Source organism: Bos mutus, chromosome 15 (genome assembly GCF_027580195.1).
Source record: "Bos mutus isolate GX-2022 chromosome 15, NWIPB_WYAK_1.1, whole genome shotgun sequence".
Lineage (NCBI taxonomy): Eukaryota > Metazoa > Chordata > Mammalia > Artiodactyla > Bovidae > Bos > Bos mutus.
Genome location: NC_091631.1, coordinates 62,529,533 through 62,548,994, shown reverse-complemented (window position 1 = coordinate 62,548,994; position 19,462 = coordinate 62,529,533). Strand labels below are relative to the sequence as shown.

The 19,462-nt window shown below is 39.0% G+C and overlaps 1 non-coding gene across 1 annotated transcript; it reads right to left on the bottom strand.

The window, feature by feature from the left end:
• Window positions 1–12,015: 12,015 nt before the first annotated feature.
• LOC138991043 (U6 spliceosomal RNA) lies at window positions 12,016–12,119 on the bottom strand. The gene has a single exon (XR_011467091.1). It is a non-coding gene; the product is annotated as a U6 spliceosomal RNA (small nuclear RNA).
• Between the last annotated feature and the right edge of the window lie 7,343 nt (window positions 12,120–19,462).

Here is a 19,462-nt window from a genome sequence, read left to right as displayed (position 1 = left end):
TGGTTTTTGCCAAACATCGACATGAATCTTAAAAATAGAAATTATCAAATTCTTTCAGAATATTTTTTCTCATTTTTCATGGGTTGGGCTGGGAGGGCCTTAAGCAAACATATGGTTATGAATTTAATACCCCAAAATGGAGCCAGGTGTTGCTATTACTCATATTTAACAAAAAAAAAAAAGCAAAAGAAAAAATTAAAAAATTAAAAAATTTTAAAAAAACAAAGCAAAAGAAACCCAAGGAAGGCTGGGATTCTGAAGGTGTGGGTTGATCTGTTATCTCCTCGCGGACAAAGCTGCTATGGGGAATAAAAATTCCCGGGAGAGTATGATCAAGGTCTCCGGTAGTTGGAATCTCAAACTAAAGCATCACCCAGTCGCCCTGGGCTAGAGTGTTAGTTTCTGCCTAACTGCCATGGAGCAAGAATTAAGCTGGTTTCGGGGGTTGGGAAGGAGGCAAGACTGTAAATCCATCTGTTGCGTCTGGTATAGGGGTGGGGAGAGAGTGAGAAAGAAATGGCAAGTAGATTATTCCTTCTACAGAAGGCAGATTTTCAGTTTGACCAATGGATGGTAAAAGAAATCTAAATGCAGTCTTATAAATCTTTAAGAATCGTAGAAGCTATATGTCTGCAGAGTAACTCGGGGGAATGTGGAGCCTCCAAAGTAATACAGTCTTAATCAGATAAATATCCTCTCACCAGTTATTCTTATCAGGATGTCAGTAACAGGATTCAATTGAACAAAGTCCTATAGGTCTCTTGTGTCTGTGTACCTCCAGTATTTATTTTCCGAAATTTTCATTTCAACATCGCCATCTAGTGTTCGGTTCTCTGATTTACCAGGTCTCACGTTATCCATTCAAGCACTGTTCAACTCTTCTTCACTTTCTCAGTGGTTTCCAACTCTTCCTGATCCTATGGACTGCAGCATGCCAGGCTTCCCTGGCCTTCACTATCTCCCGGAGTTTGATCAAGCTCATGTCCATTGAGCCGATGATGCCATCCAACCATCTCATCTTCTGTTGTCCCCTTCTCCTGCTCTGTCTTTCCCGGTGTCAGTGTCTTTTACAATAAGTTGGCTCTTCACATCAGGTGGCTAAAGTATTAAACTTTAGCTTCAGCAGCAGTCATTCCAATGAATACTCAGGGTTGATTTCCTTTAGGATTGACTAGTTTGATCTCCTTGCTGTCCAAGGGTCTCTCAAGAATCTTCTCCAATGCCACAGTTTGAAAGCATCAATTCTTTGGTGCTCAGCCTTCTTTATAGTGCAATTCTCATATCCATAAATGACTACTGGAGAAATCACAGCTTTGACTATATGGACCTTTGTCAGCAAAGTGATGTCTCTCCTTTTTAATAACCTGTCTAGGTTCATCATAGCTTTTCCTCCAAGGAACAAGCGTCTTTTAATTTCATGGCTGCGGTCACCATCTGCAGTGATTTTGGAGCCCAAGAAAATAAATTCTGTCACTGTTTCTCCATTGTTTCCTCATCTATTTACCCTGAAGGGATGAGACCAGAAGCTATGATCTTAGTTTTGTGAATGTTGAGTTTTAGGCCAGTTTTTTCACTCCTCTTTCAACTTTATCATTGGCTCTTTAGTTCTGCTTTGCTTTCTGCCATAAGGGTGGTGTCATCTGCATATCTGAGGTTATTGATATTTCTCCCAGCAATCTTGATTCCAGCTTGAGCTTCATCCAGCCCAGCATTTTGCATGATGTACTCTGCACATAAGTTAAATAAGCAAGGTGACAATATACAACCTTGATGTACTCCTTCCCCAATTTGGAACCAGTTTATTGTTCCATGTCTAGTTCTAACTGTTGCTTCTTGACCTCCATACAGGTTTCTCAGGAGGCAAGTAAGGTGTTTGGCATTCCCGTCTCTTGAAGAATTTTCCACAGTTTGTTGTGATCCACACAGTCAAAGTCTTTAGTGTGGTCAATGAAGTGGAAGCAGATGTTTTTCTGGAATTTCCTTGCATTTCCTATGATCCAACCGATGTTGGCAATTTGGTCTCTGGTTCCTCTACCTTTTCTAAATCCAGCTTGAACATCTGGAAGTTCTTGGTTCACATACTGTTGAAGCCTAGCTTGAAGGATTTTGAGCTTGACCTTGCTAGCATGTGAAATGGGTTCCATTATGCAGTTGTTTGGACATTCTTTGGCATTTCCCTTCTTTGGGATTGGAATGAAAACTGACCTTTTACAGGTCTGTGGCCACTGCTGAGTTTTCCAAATTTGCTGGTGTATTGAGTGCAGCACTTTCACAGCATCGTCTTTTAGGATTTGCATAGCTCAGCTAGAATTCCATCACCTCCTCTAGCTTTGTTTGTAGTAATGCTTCCTTAGGCCCACTTGACTCACACTCCAGAATGTCTGGCTCTAGCCATCATGGTTATCCAGGTTATTAAGACCTTTTTTGTACTTCTGTGTATTCTTGTCACCTCTTCTTAATCTCTTCTGCTTCACCTCTTAGGAAGATCAATATTCTCTACCTTAGAAAGATCTATGACATCTTGTTGAATGAAAAAAAAAAAGGAAAAGAAAATTTAAATTGTACTATATAACTGTGTACTATGTAGTTCCATGGGCTTCCCAGGTGGATCAGTGGTAAAGAATTCACCTCCAATGCAGGAGACACAGGAAGCTTGGGTTCAATCCCTGGAAGATCCCCTGGAGGAGGGCACAATCACTCTCTCTGGTATTCTTGCCTGGAGAATCCCATAGACTGAGAAGCCTTGTGGGCTACAGTCCAATGGGTTGCAAAGAGTCAGACACAACTGAGCAACTATACATGCATGCACGCGTGTGTGCAAACTTTAATCACATCCACATACATAAAAATCTAGAAAAACATCCTTCAAATTATTGATGATATCTCTGGTTGGTAGGATGTGGGTCAATTTTTTGTGATTCCCTTATTCTTATCTTTACTTTATCCATTTTCATAACAGTAATGAATTATTTGTGTTAATAAAAGGAAAACTTATTTTAAAAGACCAAATGAGGGGACTTCCATGGCAGTCCAGTGATTAAGAATCCACCTTCCAATGCAAGGACTCAGGTTTGATCCCTGGTCAGCAAACTAAGATCCCACATGCCACAGGGCTACTGAGCCCACACTCTCTACAGCCCATGTGCTGCACCAAAGAGCCCGCACTCCACAAAGATCCCGCATGCCGCAACTAAGTCCTGACTCAGCCAAGTAAATAAAAGGAATATTCTTCTTTAAAAAAGAAAAAAAGACCAAATAAGCCCCCAGGATGAAAATCCACCCAAAAAAGATTATTTTCTAGAGTTAAATAAATTCAGCAGAAATTTATTGAGCATCAACTACATACAAGGCATGCTTTTGATATTAAAGTACACCTCTAAAATCAGATAATGTCCTTCTACCTTTTAATAAATATTTACTATGTGTTAGGCACGAAGAAGGCAATGGCACCCCACTCCAGTACACTTGCCTGGAAAATCCCATGGATGGAGGAGCCTGGTGGGCTGCAGTCCATGCGGTTGCTAGGAGTCGGACACAACTGAGTGACTTCACTTTCTCTTTTCACTTTCATGCATTGGAGAAGGAAATGGCAACCCACTCCAGTGTTCTTGCCTGGAGAATCCCAGGGATGGGGGAGCCTGGTGTGCTGCCATCTCTGGGGTCACACAGAGTCGGACACGACTGAAGCGTCTTAGCATAGCATAGCATAGCATAGGCATCATACTGAGTCCTTTGCATTCTAAATCTTAATCTTGAAGGTGAAACTACTGAGGCAAGAATGCTGAGGCTCAGAGAAATTAAGTAACTTACCCAAAGTCACCAAGAATATATGAGATTCAAATCCAAGTGTTTCTCCAAAACCTGAATACTGAACTACTGCACAATTCCTTTCAAGTTTCTAAGTAATTCCCCCACATTATCCAAAAGGGTTTTTTTTTTTTTTTTAATGCTTACTAAGTATCAGGCACCAGGCTTTTTTTCGTTTTGTTTTGTTTTTAATGCTTACTAAATGTCAGGCACCATTGTCTAATCTTCATGGGAATCTATGAAGTATATATTTCTTAGAGTACAACCACATTGTAAGTAAACAAAAGCCCATCTTTATATGATAACTCTACCTAAGGTCTCAGAGATAATGAAACATGACATAGTGCTGAGCATTGCTATATGCCAGGACTTGTTCTAAGAGCTTAAGCTGTGTTGACCAGTTTAACAATCCCCTGAGATAATAGCACGATTATCCTTCTCATTTTGCAATTGAAGAAAAGGCTCAAAGAGGTTAAATAACTTGCCCAAGATTTAAGCCAGTAAATTAAAGAGCTAGGATACAAATACAGGTCTGACTAACTCCAAAGCCCAGACATTTCCCTCAATCTGATGCCTCTCTCCACTCGAGGTAGTGATCAACACCTATTTCATATAAATGATTTAAAGATGAGCTACCATCATCCCTATTTTACAGAAGAGGATCAGAGCTCAGAGACCTGAACAGAATAATTGTCCATGGTTGCTCAGCAGGTCGATAAGAATAGAACCCAGGACCCCTGGCACTCAGCCCTCTTGTAGGCCTATTCCACTTGACCCCTGGATGAAAGTGTATGCTAATACACTAACTAGTTTTCTATCGCTGTGTAACAAACTGCCACAAACTTACTGACTTAAAACTACACAAGTTTACTGTTATACGGTTCTGGAGATGATAGAGCTGAAATGGTCCTCACTGAACTAAAATTCAGGTGTGGGCATGGCTGTGTTCCTTTGTGGAGTCTCTAGTTTTCTTTGCCTTTTCCACTTTCTAGAGGCTACCCACCTTCCTTGTTTCATGGCATCCCTGTTATCTTAAAAGTCAGCCATGGCTGGTCAAGTCTTTTCCATAGTGCACCAATCTGATTCTGCTTTCATTGTCACATCTCCTTCTCTGCCTCTCCTGCCTCCTTTCAATTATAAGGACCCTGTGATTACCTGGACCCTCCCAATAACCCAAAATATTCTCTCCATCTCAAGATCCTTACCTCAGTCACATACACAAAGTTTCCTTTACTATGTAAGATCACATATTCTCAGGCTCCAAGGATCAGGACTTAGACATCTTTGGATGGCCATATGTCCACATACTGATCTTTAGGATTTTTACTTATTTAAAATTATAATTTAAAAAAAAGTATGCCTATATTAGTTTTCATTAAATCAATAATGAGTCCTTGAAAGAGGTTGCTATTTGAAGTGTCAAGTTCTCCTCTCTCAAAGAGCAGACCCAAATTTCCGTATTTGCTTAGGAGACTTCTAACCTTCCAGGAGAACTCTAAGCTTGGAAGGTCCTATCGACTGTATGTTGTTTACCACCATACCAGGGCTCACAGTGAGCTGTCCATGTGTTGTGCAGCACTTCCTCACAACCCATTATAGTTTTCCATTCTGAAAAGTACCAAGAAAGGTGACAGCTAGAAGGCAGAAAGTAGAACCTTGGTGGGTCATATAGAATACGAGCAATGCAAGATGAGGTAGATTTGAATAAAAGGAATCAATGGTCCTAAAAAGTCTATTGGACACTGAAGTAACCAATACTCTCTTGCAAGATGTAGAATATTTCCATTATCCTAGAAAGTTCCTTCATGGTCCTTCCAATAACCCTTGTGCTGCCTTGAGGCAGCCACCATTCTGCTTTCTGTTCCATTAATTAGCTTTTGAACTTCATACAAATGGAATCATGTAATACATACTCTTTTGTTACCAGCTTCTTCCATTCATATAATACTTTGTATTCATGCTATTATTGGAGAAGGAAATGGCAACCCACTCCAGTGTTCTTGCCTGGAGCATCCCATGGATGGAGAAGTCTGGTAGGCTGCAGTCCATGGGGTCGCACAGAGTTGGACACGACTGAAGCGACTTAACAGCAGCATCCATGCTATTATATTTATCAGTAGTGCTTTCCTTTGCATTGCTGAGTAATAGTACATTTGCAATGAAAAGAAATGGACTACATTCAAAACATGAAGATTATGGCATCTGGTTCCATCACTTTATGGCAGATAGGTGGGGGGAAAGTGGAAAGAGTGTCAGATTTCATCTTCTTTGACTCCAAAGTCACTGCGGATGGTGACTGCGCCATGAAATTCAAAGACACTTGCTCCTTGGAAGAAAAGTTATGACAAACCTAGAGAGGGTGTTAAAAAGCAGAGACATCACTTTGCCAACAAAGGCCCATCTAGTCAAAGCTATGGTTTTTCCAGTAGTCATGTGTGGATGTGAGAATTGGACCATAAAGAAAGCTGAGCACTGAAGAACTGATGCTTTTGAACTGTGGTGCTGGATAAGACTTGGGAATCCCTTGGACAGCAAGAGATCAACCCAGTCAATCCTAAAGGAAATCAACCCTGAATATTCACTGGAAGGACTGATGCTGAAGCTGAAGCTCCAATACTTTGGTCACCTGATGTGAAGAGTCAACTCACTGGAAAAGACCCTGATGCTGGGAAAGATAGAGGGCAAGAGGAGAAGAGGGCAACAGAGGATGAAGTGGTAGATGGCATCACTTACTCAATGGACATGAGTTTGAGCAAACTCCAGGAGATAGTGAAGGACAGGGAAGCCTGGCATGCTGCAGTCCATGGGGTTGAAAAGTGTTGCACATGAATGAGCAACTGAACAACAGCAAAAGGGTACATTTGCAAATGTACCAAAATTTATAAATTCTTTCTCTTAATGGATCAGTTGTTTCCAATGTTTTGCTATTATGATTAAAGCTGCAATAAACATTAATGGAAGGCCATTGGACTCACAATCTCTACTATCTCTGAGGGCCCCAGGTAGTAGTATCCCACCTTTCAGCATAGTAGGGCAGTATGTAAGTAATGGAGGACACCTAGTACAATGCCTCAGTTGTACCTGAGGTTTAATACTTATAAGAAAACTTGAACTGGTCCTTAGCCTGCTAGAATGTAGAGAAGTAACAGAATATAGCAGGACATTCTGAGTGGAGGAGTGCAGCTGCTTATAAACGCTATACATTTGATAGGTGAATCATTTGCCTCATTGTTAAAAGATATAGTAATATAAGAATACTTCCTATACCTGGTGATATTTTCTATTTGTCTGTCATTGAACAATGACCTGGAGATCATTGAAAATGGGTTTGGAGGGCTTTGGGCTCCTCCAAAAGCAAAAAACAAACTGAGGGTTAATTGCTAAAATCATGACATTTGGAGTAAATCATGAATACCAATGATGACTTGACAAAAGAAAAGGTGTGCATAAAGTGCTGCATTGCAAAGGATATTCTATCAGGACAATTTGTAGTAGAAATGCAGGATAAGCAGTATTTGATGCCCATTAGTTGAACAACAGACATAATATATGGCTCTAGTGTGGTCTCCAGAGGTCCCTGGGGACTCTGCTCAGTATCTTGACTAAGATCTAGTGACCTAGAGGAGAAAACCAGGACTTCTGAGTTGAATGCTGCTGAGGCAAGGAACTTCAAAATCAATACATTTATTTTCTTCTTGAAAAAGTTGGTATTGGAACTGTTGAGAAGGAAAGTGAGAAATGAATCAGAAAAATTACCTAGAGAAACCAAAGAAACACAAGATATAGTTGATGTTTTGGGAAGGCTTCCACTGCAAATCTGCTAATAATTTTACCCAATATTATGTATCTCCCTTGACTTGGATAGAAGATAACCCAGGCTCTCAACATTTAGAATTCTCCAACATATTTTTCCTAAATTAGACTAGACATGATGTTAAGCAGATATTTGAGGACTGCTCAGATTATGGGCTAGGAATGTCAGGTTGGGACAAATCAATATCTCTCAGTTTGGGAAGATAGGAAAGATATTTTATCATACCGTTGATCCAGCATTGGAGTTTCGCTGGGCAGGATATGGGTTCCAGGAAATGGAAAGTGTGGATGAGAATGAAATAAATCCAAGCAATCAATAACAGACTCCAGGGAGGATGAGGAGGATGAAAAGTATTCAAAGGGAAAATTTAAAGTAATTAAAGAATAAGAGTTCTGGAGAACTTGAAAAACAAGTGTGCAGAATTCAAAGATGTAAATTGTGCTCTGAATACAGAATATGGAAATTTAAGACACAAAAATAGAGAACTTCTGAGTGATAACAAAACTAGATATAGGAGTAACTGTTAGACAGAAATTCCTTAACTTACCTTTAACAGTTGCTGGCATAAGGGGACAAATTGTGAGATTCAAATGTAGGTAATTCATCCTCGTGGACACAGATCATCCAAGTTGAGTGAGAAGATGTCAAATGAGTGTCAAAGTCTTTAATGAAGCCTGGAGAGTGACTGGGAGGCAGGAGCTGGCTATGCCAACAGATTGAGGGCACAAAATTAAATATGAAATAGGAAGATAATAAGATAAAATGTACAGTTGCATTGTTGGAAATAAACTATATTGCTGTGAGAAAATCACAAGCTAATTATTCCATTGACCTAGAAATTGAAATAATACTGTTGACAACAAACCTTATTGCTATGAGAAAAATTAGTTACTAATCACACCAGAGAAAATATTCCTGGTGGGTATTACACTTCTGAAGAAAAATAGATTTTTCAAACTTAATAGTTCTTTCTCAAATGTAAATTATCCTAAATTTAACATAATGGAGTGGCCTTCCAGATAACAAATTTGTGGAGGGTTATTCTTTCTCTTTTTCAGCCAGAAAAGTACCAGAAAACTGGCTAGGTTCATTGACAGCAGCTTCCCTTTGAGAAGGAATAGAAAAGCTTAGACTCATTGAAAATAGTAATTGCTTCAGAATGTGGTGTGAATGCATTGAAATCTCTTGAGGAATCATCCTTAAAAGATGAGTTATCTTAATGGCAGTCAAAGTATTTCATTCCTTAGAAGGACTTGATCATCTGAATGGGAAAATGTTCTAAGGGTTAAAAGTGGTTGGTGCCAATCCCTATTTATCTGCATCTGTTATCTTGTGAAATAATCAGAACTGTGATTTACAGATGGCTTGTAAAATAATTAGAACTGTGATTTACAGATGGCTTCTCCTCTGCTACAGGAGGATGATAATAGTACCTAACGTGGGTTTGTTGAAGGATTAGAGGAATTAATGTATGTAAAGTGCCTAGAACACTGATTGCATTCAGTAAGTGCTACATAAGGGGATCATATTAATGTATCCAGGCATTATGTTAAGTACATCTTTGCGCATTCTCATTCATGCTCCCCTAAACCTTTTTTTTTGTGATAGATATTATTATCCCCACTTCACAGAGGAGAAATATGAGACTTAAAGAGTTTTTCTTTTTACTTGCCTAAGAAAACACAGCTTGCCCTCCAAAAATTGGGACCTCTAGACAAGAAAGTAAGTCAGTAGTTTTGGGCAATAGACACTTCCCCCTGAACTTGTAAGTACCTGAGCCTAGCTGACACCTTAAGAAGTGAAAGTGTTAGTTGTTCAGTCATGTCCAACTCTTTGCAACCCCATGGACTATAGCCCACCAGGCTCCTCTGTCCATGGGATTCTCCAGGCAAGAATACTGGAGTGGCTTGCCATTCCATTCTCCAGGGGATCTTCCTGACCCAGGGATCGAACCCAGGTCTCCTGCATTGGCAGGTGTGTTCTTAACTGGCTGAGCGACCAAGGAAGTCCCCTTAAGAGATAACTGTGTGTAAATTCAAAAGCTATAGGGGGACTTTTAAGATGGTGAAGGAGTAAGATGTGGAGATCATCTTTCTCCCCACAAATACATCAAAAATACATCTGCGTGTGGAACACCACCTACAGAATACCTACTGAATGCTGGTGGAAAACCTCAAACTTCAAAAAGGCGAGCTAATCTTCACATAACAGGGTAAGGCAAAAGAGATAAGGAAAAAAACAGACAAAGGAATCAGGATAGGGTCTGCACCCTGTGGATACGAGGGAGCTGCGAAGGAAGAAAAGTTTCTGCACACTTGGAAACTTCCTCAAGAGCAGGGATATGGGGAGCTTCAGAACCTCAGAAGGGAGTGTAGCAACAAGTGCACAGAAGGCAAAAAGGAGAGAATTCAGCACAGAGATCAGCATCGACCAGCACTTCCCAGCCTGAGATGTTTTTCTGCATGCCCACCTCAGCGAGTGGGAACTAGGTGCGGAGTGAGGCTCAGGATTTGAGGGTCAGACTCGAGGGAGAGGACTGGGATTAATGGCTGTGAAGACAGTCTGAGGGGGCTAGTACAACACAACTGAAGGAGTCCAGGGGAAAGCCTGGGCCTTCCAGGGAGGCGAGAGCTCACTGTCCCAGAGACCTTCTAACTGCATGTAACCAGATGTGGGACACACCTCAGCTGCAGTCTCCAACCCCAGTGGTGGGTCACCAAGCTGTAGGCTGGAGCAGGTCACTGCCCACATCTTTCTAGGGTCCTGTACAGCCTGGCACTAAGACCAATCCCACTCAAAGGCCAGCAGACTCCAGTGCCACACGCTACACACCAAACAAGTAGTAAAACAGACCCACAATCCTATTCATTAAGAGACAGGCTGCCCAAAACCATACCAAGCGCACAGTCACCCCCAAAACACACAAGTAGGTGCAGCATTGCCTTTCAGAGACACAAGATCCAGTTCCACCCTCCTGAACAGAGGCACCATCCCTGCACAAGGAAATCTTCACAAGGCACAGGTCCAGTCTCACCTACTGTGATCAGACTCCACAAGTAAGAGGAACTATGGCCTTGAAGCCTGTGGAACAGAGACAACAAACACAGTAAATATTTTTTGTTTGTTGGTTGGTTGGTTTTTTATCTTTTTTTTTTTAATTTATTATTATTATTTTTTTTTACTTTACAATATTGTATTGGTTTTGCCATACATCAACATGCATCTGCCACGGGTGTACACATGTTCCCCATCCTGAACCCCCCTCCCACCACCTTCCCCATACCATCCCTCTGGGTCATCCCAGTGCACCAGCCCCAAGCTTCCTGTATCCTGCATCGAACCTGGACTGGCGATTCGTTTGTTATATGATATTATACATGTTTTAATGCCATTCTCCCAAATCATCCCCCGCCCCCCACGGAGTCCAAAAGACTGTTCTATACATCTGTGTCTCTTTTGCTGTCTCGCATACAAGGTTGTCATTACCATCTTTCTAAATTCCATATATATGCTTTAGTATACTGTACTGGTGTTTTTCTTTCTGGCTTACTTCACTCTGTATAATAGGCTCCAGTTTCATCCACCTCATTAGAACTGATTCAAATGTATTCTTTTTAATGGCTGAGTAATACTCCATTGTGTATATGTACCACTGCTTTCTTATCCATTCATCTGCTGATGGACATCTAGGTTGCTTCCATGTCCTGGCTATTATAAACAGTGCTGCGATGAACATTGGGGTACACGTGCCTCTTTCAATTCTGGTTTCCTCTGTGTGTATGCCCAGCAGTGGGATTGCTGGGTCATATGGCAGTTCTCTTTCCAGTTTTTTAAGGAATCTCCACACTGTTCTCCATAGTGGCTGTACTAGTTTGCATTCTCACCAACAGTGTAAGAGGGTTCCCTTTTATCCACATCCTCTCCAGCATTTATTGCTTGTAGAGTTTTGGATCGCAGCCATTCTGACTGGTGTGAAACGATACCTCATAGTGGTTTTGATTTGCGTTTCTCTGATAATGAGTGATGTTGAGCATCTTTTCATATGTTTGTTAGCCATCTGTATGTCTTCTTTGGAGAAATGTCTATTTAGTTCTTTGGCCCATTTTTTGATTGGGTCCTTTATTTTTCTGGAATTGAGCTGCGGGAGTTGCTTGTATATTTTTGAGATTAGTTGTTTGTCAGTTGCTTCATTTGCTATTATTTTCTCCCATTCTGAAGGCTGCCTTTTCACCTTGTTTATAGTTTCATTTGTTGTGCAGAAGCTTTTAATTTTAATTAGATCCTATTTGTTTATTTTTGCTTTTATTTCCAATATTCTGGGAGGTGGGTCATAGAGGATCCTGCTGTGATGTATGTCGGAGACTGTTTTGCCTATGTTCTCCTCTAAGAGTTTTAAAAATATGGAATGCTTCACGAATTTGCGTGTCATCCTTGTGCAGGGGCCATGCTAATCTCTGTATCATTCCAATTTTAGTATATGTGCTGCCAAAGTGAGCAAAACACAGTAAATTAAATGAAATGAAAAGACAGTGAAACATGCAGTAGGTAAAGGAGAACGGTTAAAAAAAAAAAAAAAAAAACACCATAAGACCAAACAAATGAAGAACAAATAGGCAGTCTACCTGAAAAAGAATTCAGTGTAATGATAGTGAACATGATCCAAAGTCTCAGAAATTAAATGGAGGCACAGATAAATAGAATAGAGGTGTGGATTGAGAAGATACAAGAAATGTTTAACAAGGACCTAGAAGAAATAAAGAACAGACAATCAGCAATGAATAACACAACAACCAAAAAAAAAAAAAAAAATACACTAGAGGGAACTATTAGCAGAATAACTGAAGCAGAAGAATAAGTGAGCTGGTAGATAGAATGGTGGAAATAACTGAAGCAGAACACAATAAAGAAAAAGAGTAAAAAGTAATGAGGTCAGTCTCAAAGACCTATGGGACATTAAGTGCACCAACATTCAAATTATAGGGGTCAGAGAAGAAGATAAAAAGAAAGTATACAAGAAAATGTTTGAGGAGATTATAATCCAAAACTTCCATATATAGGAAAGGAAATAACCTGTCAAGACCAGGAAGCCCATAGAATCCCATACAAGATAAACACAAAGAGAAACATGTCAAGAAAATATTAATCAAACTAACAAAAATTACACACAAGCAGAAAGTATTAAAAGCAGCAAGGGAAAAACAACAAATAACACAAAGGGGAATCCCCATAAAGTTAATAGCTGATCTTTAGCAGAAGCTCTGCAGGCCAGAAGCGAATGGCAAGATATACTTAAAATGACAAAAGGACAAAACCTACAACCAAGATTACTCCACCAGCAAGGAACTCATTCAGATTTGAAGGAGAAATCAAAAGCTTAACAGACAAGCAAAAAAGTTAAGAGAATACAGCACCGCCAAACCACCTTTACAACAAGTGCCAAAGGAACTTTTCTATACAGGAAACATAAGAGAAAGAAATCACCTACAAACAAACCCAAAACAATAAAGTAAATGATAATAGAACCAAACATATCAATAATTACATTAAATGCAAATAGACTAAATGCTCTAAGCTAAAGACACAGACTGGCTGAATGGATACAAAAACAAGACCCTTATGTATGCTGTCTACAGGAGACGTATTTCAGACCTAGGAAAACATACTGACTGAAAGTGAAGGGATAAAGAAAAGATATTCCATGCAAATGGAAATCAAAAAAGCAGAAGTAGCAATACTCATATCAGATAAAAAAGACTTTAATATAAAGACCTTTACAAGAGACAAAGAATGATAGTACATAATGATAAAGGGATCAACCCAAGAAGAAGAAATAACAAGTATAAATATATTTGAACCCAATATAGGAGCACTTCTATACACAAGGCAAATGCTGACAACTATAAAAGGGGAAATCAACAATAACACAATAGAAGTGGGGGACTTCAACACTTGACTCACAACAATGGACAGATCATCCAAATAGAAAACTAATAAGAAAACACAAACTTTAAATGACACATTGGACCAGATGGACCTAACTGATAGCTATAAGACATTGCATCTAAAAAGAGTAGAATACATTTTTTGTTTTTTCAAGTGCACATGGAACATTCTCCAGAATAGATGATATCTTGGGTCACAAATCAAGTCTTGCTAAATTTAATAAAATTGAAATTGTATCCAGCATTTTTTATGATGACAACAATATAAGATTAGATATAAATTATTAAAAATCACCATAAAAAACACAAACACATGGAGGGTAAACAATGTGCTCCTAAATAACCAAGAGGTCACTGAAGAAATCAAGCTGAAATTTAAAAAAAAACCTAGAAACAAAAATGACAGTGAAAACACAACTCCAAACCTATGGTATGCAGTGCTAAGAGGGAAATTTATAGCAATTCAAGCTTACCTCAAGAAATGAGTAAAATATCAAATAAACAACCTAACCTTACACTTAAAGCAACTAGAAAAAGAAAAACAAAAAATCCTTAAGTTAGTAGAAGGAAAGAAATCATAAATATCAGAGCAAAAAGAAATGAATGAAACAACAGCAAAGATCAATAAAACTAAAAGCTGGTTCTTTGAGAAGATAAACAAAGTTGACAAACCATTAGCCAGACTCATCAAGAAAAAGAAGGAGAAGGATCAATTAATTAAATTAGAAATGAAGAAGTTACAACTGACAAAGCAGAAATACAAGGGATCTTAAGAGACTACTATGAGCTGCTACTGCTGCTGCTAAGTTGTTTCAATCGTGTCCGACTCTGTGCGACCCCATAGACAGCAGCTCACCAGGCTCCCCCATCCCTGGGATTCTTGCAAATAAAATGGACAATCTGGAAAAAATGGACAAATTCTTAGAAAAGTACAACTTACCATGAGTGAAGCAAGAAGAGATAGAAAGTATGAACAGACCAATCAGAAGCACTCAAATCAAAGCTGTAATAAAAAAAAAAAAACCTTTCAACAAAAGCCCAGGACCAGATGGCTTCACAGGTGAAGTCTATCAAATGTTTAACAAAGACTTAATGCCTATCCTGCTCAAACTCCTCCAGAAAATTGGAGATGGAGGAACATACCCAAACTCATTCTACAAGGCCATGATCACCCTGATACCAAAACCAGACAAAGATAACACAAAAAGAAAATTACAGGCCAATATCATTGCTGAACAAAGATGCAAAATTCCTCAGAAAAATTCTAGCAAATAGAATCCAATAACAAATTTAAAGGATCATACACCATGATCAAGTGGGATTTATCTCAGGGATGCAAGGATTCTTTAATATACACAAATAAACCAATGTGATACACCATATCAACAAATTGAAAAATAAAAACCATATGATGATCTCAGTAGATGCAGAGAAAGCTTTTGACAAAATTCAATGCCCATTTATGATTAAAAAAAAAAAACTGTCCAGAAAGTAGGCATAGAAGAAACCTACCTCAACATAATTTAGACTATATTTGAAAAACCCATATCAAACATTATTCTCAACAGGGAAAAACTGAAAGCAATTCTACTAGAATCAGGAAAAAGGCAGAGTGCCCACTCTTGCCACTATGATTCAGTATAGTTTTGGAAGTGCTAGCCACATAAATCAGAAAAGAAAAAGAAATAAAAGGAATCTAGATTAGAAAATAGAAGTAAATCTCTCACTGTTGGCAGATGACATGATACTCTACATACAAAACCCTAAAAATGCCACCAGAAAATTGTTGTTGTTGTTCAGTTGCAAAGTTACATCTGACTCTTTGCGATCCCATGGGTTATAGCAGGGCAGGCTTCCCTATCGTTCACTATCTCCCAGAGTTTTCTCAAATTCATGTACATTGAGTAGGTGATGATATCAAACAATCTCATCATCTGCTGCACACTTTGCCTTTTGCCTTCAATTTTCGCCAGCATCACTGTCTTTTCCAATGAGTCAGCTCTTCACAACAGGTGGCCAAAATATTAGAGCTTCAGCTTCAGCATCAGTCCTTTCAAATAATATTCAGGGTAAATTTCTTTTTGGATTAACTGGTTTGACTCAGTGCAGTCCAGAGACTCTCAAGAGTCTTCTCCAACATCACAATTTGAAAACATCAATTTTTGGTGCTCATTCTTCTTTATGGTCAAACTCTCACATCTGTATGTGCCTACTGGAAAAATCATAGCTTTGAATATATGAACCTTTGTCAGCAGAGTAACATCTCTGCTTTTTACTAAGATGTCTAATTTTGTCATAGCTTTCCTTCTGATTAGAAAGCTCTTTTAATTTCATAGCTGCAGTCATAGTCCACAGTGATTTTGGAGACTAAGAAAATAAAATCTGTAACTGCTTCCACTTTCCCCACTTTTATTTACCAAGAAGTGATGGGACCAGATGCCATGACCTTAGTTTTTTGAATGTTGAGTTTTAGGCCAGCTTTTGCACTCTCCTCTTTAACCTCATCAAGAGGTTCTTTAGTTCCTCTTCATTTTCTGCCATTAGGGAGGTATCATCTGCATATCTGAGGTTGTTGATATTTCTCCCCCACAGTCTTGATTCCAGCTTGTGATTCATCCAGCCTGGCATTTCACATGATGTACTCTGCATATAAGTTAAATAAGCAGGGTGACAATATCAGCCTTGACATACTCCTTTCCCAATTTTGAACCAGTTCAGTGTTCCATGTTCAGTTCTAACTGTTGCTTCTTGACCCACAAACAAGTTTCTCAGGAGGCAGGTAAGGTGATCTGGAATTCTCATCAGATTAAGAATATTCCACAGTTTGTTGTGATCCACACAGTCAAAAGGCTTTCACATAGTCAATGAAGTATAAGTAGATATTTTTCTGGAATTCCTTTGTCTTCTATATGATCCAACGAATGTTGGAAATTTGATCTCTGGTTCCTCTGCCTTTTCTAAATACACCTGTACATCTGGAATTTCTCAGTTCACATACTGTTGAAACATAGCTTGAAGGATTTTGAGCATAACCTTGCTAATGTGTGAAATGTGTACAATTGTTCTGTAGTTTGAACATTCTTTGGCATTGCCCTTCTTTGGAATTAGAATAAAAACTGACCTTTTCCAGTCCTGTGGCCATTGCTGACTTTTCCAAATTTGTTGAAATACTGTGTGCAACACTTTAACAGCATCATTCTTTAGTATTTGAAATAGTTAATAAAGTCACAGGATACAAAATTAATACACAGAAATCCCTTGCATTCTTATACACCAACAACAAAACATCAGAAAGAAAAATTAAGGAAATAATCCCATTCACCATTGTAACAAAAAAAAACAATAAAATACCTAGGAATCAGATCAGATTGGATTAGATCAGTCACTCAGTCGTGTCCAACTCTTTGCGACCCCATGAATCGCAGCACGCCAGGCCTCCCTGTCCATCACCAACTCCCGGAGTTCACTCAGACTCAAGTCCATCGAGTCAGTGATACCATCCAGCCATCTCATCCTCTGTCGTCCCCTTCTGCTCTTGCCCCCAATCCCTCCCAGCATTAGAGTCTTTTCCAATGAGTCAACTCTTTGCATGAGGTGGCCAAAGTACTGGAGTTTCAGCTTTAGCATCATTCCTTCCAAAGAAATCCCAGGGCTGATCTCCTTCACAATGGACTGGTTGGATCTCCTTGCAGTCCAAGGGACTCTCAAGAGTCTTCTCCAACACCACAGTTCAAAAGCATCAATTCTTGGGCACTCAGCCTTCTTCACAGTCCAACTCTCACATCCATACATGACCACAGGAAAAACCATAGCCTTGACTAGACAAACCTTTGTTGGCAAAGTAATGTCTCTGCTTTTGAATATGCTATCTAGGTTGGTCATAACTTCCCTTCCAAGGAGTAAGCGTCTTTTAATTGCATACCTACCTAAAGAGACAAAAGACCTATAAGCAGAAAACTATAAAACACAGCTGAAAGAAGTCAAAGATGACACAAACAGATGGAGAAATATGCCATGTTCTTGGACTGGAAGAACTGATATTGTGAAAATGACTATAATACCCAAAGCAATCTAAAGATTCAATGCAATCTATATCAAATTACCTATCGCATATTTCACAGAACTAGAACAAAATATTTTACAATTTTTATGGAAACACAAAGGAGCCCAAATAGCCAAAGCAATCTTGAGAAAGAAAAATGGAACTAGAGGAATTAACCTTCCTGACGAGACTATACTACAAAGCTACAGTCAAGATAGTATGATGCTGGCACAAAATTAGAAATATAGACCAACAGAAAAAGATAGAAAGCCCAAAGTGAACTCAACACACCTTATGGGCACCTTATCCTTGACAAAGGAGGCAAGAATATATAATGGAGAAAAGACAGCCTCTTCAATAAATGGTGCTAGGAAAATGTAGACAGCTATGTAAAAGAATGAACTCTTAAAAAGTTAGATCACTTTTAACCATACATGAAAATAAACTCAAAGTGGATGAAAGACTTAAATGTAAGGCCAGAAATTACAAAGCTCTTAAGAGTTAAACATAGGCAATACACTCTTTGACATAAATCACATCAAGAGAAGAGCCTCTTTAATCCACCTCCTAGAATAATGGAAATAAAAACAAAAATAAACAATAGGGACCTAATGAAACCTAAAAGCTTTTTCACAAACAAGGGAACTATGAACAAGATGAAAAGACAACCCTGAGAATGGGAGAAGATAATTGCAAATGAAGCAACTGACAAAGGATTATTCTCCAAAATATATAACCAGCTCATAGAGCTCAGTATAAGGAAAACAAACAACCCAATCAAGAAATGGGCAGAAACCACAACTACACAGTAGACCGCGCTTGCCACAACTAGAGAAAACCCACGTGTAGCAACAAGGACCCAGCGCGATGAATAAACACATGAAAAGGTGCTCAACACTGCTCATTATTAAAGAAATACAGATTACAACTACAATGAGGTATTATCTTACACCAATAAAAATGGCTATCATCAGAAAACATACCAACAATAAGTGTTAGAGAGGGTGTGGAGAAAATGGAACCCTTCTGCACTCTTGGGGAATGCAAACTGATATGGCCACTATGGAAAACAGAATGGAGATTCCTTAAAAGCTAGGAATAAAACTAACATATGACCCAGGAATTCCACTACTAGACATACACCATGAGAAAAACCACAATTCAAAACCACCATGTACCCCAATGTTCACTGTAGCACTATATATAATAAATAGACATGGAGGCAACTTAGATGTCCATTGACAGATGTATGGATAAAGAAGATGTGGCACATATGTACAATGGAATATTAGCCTTTAAAAGGAAGAATTTGAGTCCTTTGTAATGAGGTGGATAAAATTAGAGCCTATTCTACAGAGTGAAGTAAGTCAGAAAGAGAAAAACACATATTGTATATTAATGCATATATATGGAATCTAGAAAATACTACTGATGGATCTATTTGCAGGGAAGGAATGGAGACGCAGACGTAAGAACAAACTTACAGACACAGTGGGAGTACAAGTAGGACAAACTGAGTAAGTAGCATTGACATACATCCACTATAATATGTAAAATAGATAGCTAGTGGGAAGCTGCTATATAACACAAGGAACAGAATGAAAACCACAATCAAACATAATGAAAAATCACAATCACAGAAAACTAACCAAACTGATCACGAGGATCACAGTGAAAGACTGTTGTTGAGCTGTGAAAGACACCAGGATTCCTGGTCTCCAGAGGAGAGAGATTCAATCCAGGGCCAGTGACAAGGCTTGATCACTCAGAGCTTTTGTGTAATAAAGTTTTATTAAAGTATAAAAGAGACAGAGAGAGCTTCTGACATAGACATCAGACAGGGGCAGAAAGAGTGGC